At 43.1% G+C, this 7,043-nt stretch overlaps 1 non-coding gene across 1 annotated transcript; it reads right to left on the bottom strand.

The window, feature by feature from the left end:
• Positions 1-365: 365 nt before the first annotated feature.
• Positions 366-548, bottom strand: LOC138770184 (U2 spliceosomal RNA). Its single transcript, XR_011359427.1, has one exon. It is a non-coding gene; the product is annotated as a U2 spliceosomal RNA (small nuclear RNA).
• Between the last annotated feature and the right edge of the window lie 6,495 nt (positions 549-7,043).

Genomic DNA, 7,043 nt, shown 5'->3' with positions numbered 1-7,043 from the left:
ACATGGTAGCGTGACGGTCAGCTCTCTGTTAGGTGGAGCAGGGTTGTGTGTCCTTTGCGTGTACACCTGAGAGACATAGAGCTTGGGGCTGGTGCTTGGCTCAATAACCTTGGTCACACTCCCGCTATAGTGCCAACCATCGGGCCTTGTTGTAGCGTTTATTAAATTTTCTGGTTACTGCTGAATTTGGTAAAATGGCTGGCATCTTCAGTCAATATTGAGGGTGTATTTAGGCTGGGTTCTGACCACAAGGTATGCTGACATATACCACGGGGTACCATCAATGAGATTTGTTCATTTTAATAGACCGAACATTGCTTACCAGGTACTATGTTTGCTCCATTTCTCATATAAATCATATAGTTTGGGGATTTATCTCTCTTGTTCTCTGAACCTGTAAGCACTTCAATACCTGGAGAGGACAGAGCAAGCTCTTTTTTCCATCTCCCTGTTCTAAAAATCCATTTAATATATGGTCCCCAGATAGGGGACGTATCAGATATTAAACTGATAAGAACTAGAGATGAGTGAACCAGGTTCGAGTCGATCCGAACCCGAACGTTCGGTATTTGATTAGCTGGGGCTGCTGAACTTGGATAAAGCTTGAAGGTTGTCTGGAAAACACGGATACAGCCAATGACTATATCCATGATTTCTGCATAGCCTTAGGGCTTTATCCAATTTCAGCAGCCCCAGCTAATCAAATGCTGAAAGTTCGGGTTCGGATCGATGAGAAGCGATATAGTTTGGGAACTTAACTCAGTAGATTACGTTAGTCCCCCCCCCAAAAAAAAATATATATATGTTTGGGATTGGATATAGTTACATGTAGAGTGTGTGCGCTCTATTAAAGTGAACGGGCCTGCTGTGTTATGATGTGGGCATACCTTTCTGCTGGTATCCCGGTGCATATTACACAGAACCAGCCTGACCTTTGCAGCTTCTCTCTCTCGTTTCTCACAACTCCTTACCTCTATAGGGCCAGTATAAAGTTGACACACCTTTTCATTCCATCCTTGAGTTACCCCCCCCCCCCTTCATTGTAGATTCATACAGAAACCATTAAAACTTTGAAGGACACACAAAAAATTAAGGAGTAAACAAAAAAGTGTTAAACCAGAATAATTTTTATATTTTGAATCTGTCCTTTTGCTTTGTGGACTGTTTTGTACACTTCTGGCTTCCCAAGGTAGTAACCCTGGAATGGTTCTTAGTAATGGGTGCACCTGGTCAAGAGTTTGTGTTTAGGACCAAGTTGTGTTGTGCTGAGACAGGATTTGTTCCATACAGGGTTCAGCCTTATTATACTATTGTTCTAATCCACGTGGCAAAAACCACTCAACAAAATAGAGAGAAACAACAGTCCATCGTTACTTTAAGACAGTCAGTCCAGAGAACTGCTGGAACCTTTAATGGACCTTAGTGCTGTTGCTTAAAACCAATAAACACTATGAAGAAACTCTCATGAGGCCCTTCCTAGGAAAAGAGGACCAAGAGTTCCATCTGCTGCAGAGAAGAAGAGCATTGGAGTTACTGGCCCCAGAAACCGCAGAACATCAGATCGGGGATACATCAATGGTTCACAAAGATCACGTGCTAGACGAATCTCAGCGTGCCAGACTGTGAGAATCAGGCTTTTATGGTCTGATAAAAGGAAGCCACTGCTGAGGAGCAGGAAGAAGAAGAAATAAAAAAGCTTGGTCCAAGAAACATAAATAATGGACGTTAGACAAGGGGAAATCTGTACTTTTGGTCTGATGAATCAAAATGAGAGATTTTTGGTTTCACCTAGATACATAGATTGCCGACGATCGCTAGTGCATCTAGTTTACCTTTATACTATTTTCTTTTATTATAGTTATAGAATAGACATATGTTTATACCAGTCAGTCACTTACTGTTCATTTACCAACCACATCTACTGGAAGTTCCAGGTATTTACTACTCCCTCAGTAAAGTAATATGTTGCTTTATTATCTTTCCCCCAATACCATCAGATTGTGTTCCCTTGTTCTTGTGTTCAGTTTCTTATCAAAATACTCAAAGAAGTTAAGGATATTTGGCTTGCGGGTGAAATTTATGGAAAATGTAAAAAGGTCCCATTCCTGTGATATTATATCATGATTAGGCTTGATCGAACATCGGGAAAAACTAGATTCGATCGAACTGGAACTTAGCCGGACCTTCCGCATTTGATGCTGATGTCTTCACAGTCTGTGCGGAAGGAGGAGACATCCCAGGGACCACCTGGAATTCCGGGATTCAGTCTAGGTAATAGGCTCAATCCCGGAATTCCAGGCGGTCCCCAGGATGTCTCCTCCTTCCTCACGGACCGTGAAGGCATCAGCAATTAAATGCAGAAGGTCCGGCTAGGTTCGAGTTCGATCAAACCTATCTTTTCCCGATGTTCGATCAAGCCTAATCATGAATTTAGGGCTTTTAAGTGGAAGCAGCAATGGTGATTCCCTCATTGTTAAATAAAAGCCAAACCCAGTGGTGGGTACACCCCAACAACATGTCACTATCTCAATAACTTCAAAAGTGCAACAGTAAACTGTAAGTGTTGGGACTTACTGTATATCATTTCCGCCGTACACACTATAAAAACTAAACTAAAGATGTTTTCAAAAAAATTAGGTTCTTAGCAAAGCAATTGATCAAAAAAAGAGTGTACCATCTCACCACATTAAGGGGAAACTCAGAGAGATGGTTTCTAACCCTGGCCTCTCTTGGGCTAACATTAAAGGGGTACTCCAGCGGGGGGGGGGGCAATTTTTCGCTGGGACCCGCATCGCAGCGCTCCGGTGCCCGATTCCCGGCCCCTTCCTGGTGTCTGACGCGGGCCAGAGAAGTGACGTCTCAGGTGAAGGAGGCGGGATCTGAGCGGACTTGAAACGGATCCCGCCTCCTTCACTGACTGACTGGCTGAGCAGACCTGAGATGTCACATCTCGGGCCCGCGTCAGACACCAGGAAGCGGCCGGGCACCCGAACGCCGCGATGCGGGACCCCTTGCTGGAACCGGGGAGGTGAGTGGACGTCTTTTCCCTCAGCCACCTCTTCCTCGGTCCCAGCGAAAAAGTGCCCCCCCGCTGGAGCACCCCTTTAAGCCTTCAAAACTGGGCATAGAGATTTTAGTTTTTTATCTCTATAACTTGTCAGGTGCCCTTTAGCAACAATTACAGCTTGACAACGACTTTTATGAGCTGGAATATTGTCCTCAATGAAGATGACATTAGGCCGCTGTTGTTCACGCACAGTGACTGGATAAGTGATGTTATTCATGTAGTATGGGCTGTCACTGTACCATACACACAGTGTAGGGCAGTTCTGTACACTTGCCCTGTACCACCACCACCACCTAACAAGCCCCTTGTTAGAGAATAGCAAGTGCAAAAAGTACTGAAACACTGAACAGTTGGACATGTGCATTCAAAAGTTAACAGAAGGCCACAGTAAGTTCACCTGTAAAGGTGAAATTTCACCTCCAATCAAAATACTCCTAACTTTTTGTGAGTAACTTTTTTCCCTCATTTCCGCCCCAAGGGCCTTATTCCACGGGACGATTATCATTAAGTTGTTTAAATCTAAGCGATAATCGTTCGGTTGAATAGCAGTTAATGATAAACGACTGAACGAGAAATCGTTGATTGCTCAATAAGATCTGGACCTATTTTTATAGTTGCTCGTTTGCAAATCGTTTGCATTGAATAAGACGTCGTTCTCAGTAGTGACTAAAGCAATAGCGACGACAAGACGACTGCAAGAACGATCATAAGTACCGATTATCGTTCCATGTAAATGGGTGAACGATTTCAGGTCTTTTGCAATAGCGGTCGTTTGAGATCCTTTATCGTTAACGATAATCGTCCCGTGGATTAGAGCCCTAAGTCTTTCTATAAAATGTATTCTGGTTTAACGCTTTTTTTATTTTTAATACTTATTTCAAAGCGTGTTCCTTTGTAGTTTTTACAATCCTGTAGAAGATCAGGAAAAAACATGAAATGGAAACGTGTGTCCAAAATGTTGAGCTGTGGCTCTGTTGCAAAACTACAACCCCCATCAGTACACTGACAGCAGAAGGTGTAGTTCTGCAACAGCTGGAGAGCCACTGCTCTCAATGGTTCGTTGAAGTTTACAGCGTGTAGAAAATCATCTGTCACAGAAGAGCAAATACTCAGTTCACAGGTCCATATAATACAGTGGGGGAATTGAGTCACTTATTTCCCCCTATTATTAGCTATGACTCTTCAACCAGGAAATCTCTAGCACATCAGTGGAAGCCTTCACCTCTGGGAGCCGTATTAAACACTGTAGACCTGACAGCAGAAGGCATGGTTTTATAGTGGGTATCTATATACAACGCCTGGTGCCACAGCTTGTCTACTAGGTTCTATTGTACCTTGGCTTTCTCCTTACAAGTAATAATTTGGGCGCTGATCTGACTGACCACCCATCAAGATCTGGGGAGAACTGGCTCACCAGGTTATATTCTCCATTGGGTTAAACAGGTTGTTGTGTAGAGCAGTGAATATTGGCTTTTAGTTTTAAGCTGGTTCCTGGCCCTTAGCCCAGGTTGTGATCCCACGGATCCTGACCTAAAGTCTCCTTTGTTCAGTGTAGTTAATGATTCCTCTTTCTTATCACTGCACTTATATACGGGATCACTCTCCTCTTCTGTCAGACTACTTCTCATGCTTTTCATTACCATTCCAGTCCTCACAGGGCTGCCACCTCCCTGACCCGTTTGCCGCTCTGTGCGGACCATGTGCTGATCTGTTGGTTTTTATAAAATTTGCGTTACGAGTGGTGTTACCAAAAGTCAAAACCAGTTACCTCTCCTCCTGTGACCCCCATCATCAGGTTTCAGGGGGTCGCAACGTACAGTAGACCTATGTCCTGTCCAGTCTTTTTGTTTCTTCTGCCAGGAGGGATCACAGTGTTTGTCCTTTCACTTTGTGGAAAGCTTTAAGATATCGTGCTCTGTGCGGTGGACATGGCGGCTCTGCCCCCCTTTTTAGAGGATGCTGGTACATCGCCGATACCCGCCTCCTCATAGTTGTTGAGCTGATGTTTTCCCGCTCACAGACCACATGGGGGGGTGGGTGATGGTGAGCGCTGCTCCTGCTGACATTTCACGGGGACAACTCGCTTTGTATGGAGTCACGGTGTATAACACTGTCCCCGCCCCTCCGATAAATATCTCTGTATCCGCTCCTCAAACTGTAACTGTTATTTTTATACGCGTTTTAAGCCTTAACTATACGGTTATTTTACCAGTTGTATGTTTTATTATCAGTTGTTACCTTTTTGTTGTTAGACTGAATTTGGCTGCCCCTCCCCCTCCTGCTTCTAATGTGTTGTATAAGGGTTATGCAAGGACTGCCCTTCCCCCTCGGCATGTTAATAAAGTGTACATATGCTAATATACTGATTAACACCTTTTTTCTATATAAGATACAAGCCACATGTATGTAGGGCCTAGCTATCTCATTCATGTCAATGACGGGGGTGATACTGCCTCCGATCCGACAACTGAACTAATTCACAGCTGAGAACCCGTTTCATAATGTATAAAAAATAACAAGGAAAATGGAAAAAAAAAAAAAGTTGGAAAGTTGCTATTTGTATCTGTTGTGAAAATAAACTTGTAAATGCAACCTTTGTAAAAACCGCGGCCTCCTCTGGTGTTATTTTACTGTGTGTGTCCTGAGTAGCAAAGTGAATAAAATGATGATCGCTTTATAGTTCCTCCCTCCCTTTTAGACTGGATAAACCCATGAGGAACATTGGCCACTGGACAAAAAAAATAACTAAAACTACAGTTACAGTCTTGTATACTGGAAGATAATGCCGTCTGGCAGAGAATCAAATGTGCACAGCAGCGCAGAGTACTTAGCTTTACTCACTTGTAGGTTTTTGTGTCTTTGAGGGTGAGTAAAGTGTAATTTTCTACCTTTTATATCACTATCTGAAGAACAAAGAGAAAGATTGGGAGCCACCTGTTGGAGATAGCTTCCCCTGTACATTCAAGTCCGAAATTGCTGACACTGTTAGATTCTGTTAGGTCAAGGAAACATGCGGTACCTTAATGTTTTACAGACAACTTAAGAGCTTTATCCAACTTCAGCAGCCCCCGCTATGCCGAATGCTCGGGTTCGGATAGACTCGAGCATGCTCGAGGTTCGCTCATCTCTACTAGTCATTGAACTATAGTTTTGTTGCGGTTGCTTTGCGTTCTCTTCTCCAAGTGGCACAAGTAACTTGTGAAACAAATGTTTAGAGACAGTTCACAGGTCAGAAGCTTAGGGCCGCCTTCCCACGTTTGCGATCAAGAGTGCGGCAGAAACCACAACCTAATTTTTTTCACCAATAGCCATTGGCCTTGTGAGTTTTTCAGAGATTTATAGCAATGTAGCCATTTTTAACGCCTACTTGCCTCTTTTGTTGACATCTTGACAAAACCAAAGGAAATGAGCCAATGTAAAGTCTTTATAAGTGTCATCCATCCTCGGGAACAAAAACTCCCATGTTTTTAGCTCCAAACTATACTATGCAAGATTAAACACCATGGGACCACGGAGTGGTGATAATGCTCAGAAAGAAGATGTGTTCCGTCTCCTAGGGTTAACAGAACTTTGGTATAAAAAGAATACAGATCTATCTGAGAACCGCGGATACCTTGTGAAGATACTGTAGGAAAGGGCTACAAAAATATCTAGAAGAACAGTATAACGTTTCCTATATTGGCATAGCCAATATAGGACACGTTATAGGTGTTTGATGCACTTGACAAAATAGATTGCGCTACAAAAAAGGAAAATGATGATATTGAAGCAATATCTCTAGACATCACCCTGAAAAATAAAGCTTGGGTACAAATAGGTCTTCCAAATGGATAGTGGTCCCAGGCATACTTCCAAAGTTGTGTTTAAATGGACAAGTAAAGGCAATGGATTGGCCATTACAAAGCCTTGACCTCAACTCCACAAAAAATTTATGGGTAGAACCAAAAAACTTGTGTGAGCTTGGAGCCGACAAACC

This window comes from Dendropsophus ebraccatus, chromosome 12 (assembly GCF_027789765.1).
Source record: "Dendropsophus ebraccatus isolate aDenEbr1 chromosome 12, aDenEbr1.pat, whole genome shotgun sequence".
Taxonomy (NCBI): Eukaryota; Metazoa; Chordata; class Amphibia; order Anura; family Hylidae; genus Dendropsophus; species Dendropsophus ebraccatus.
Note: the sequence above shows the minus strand (reverse complement) of the source record. Positions and strands in the feature narration are given on the sequence as shown.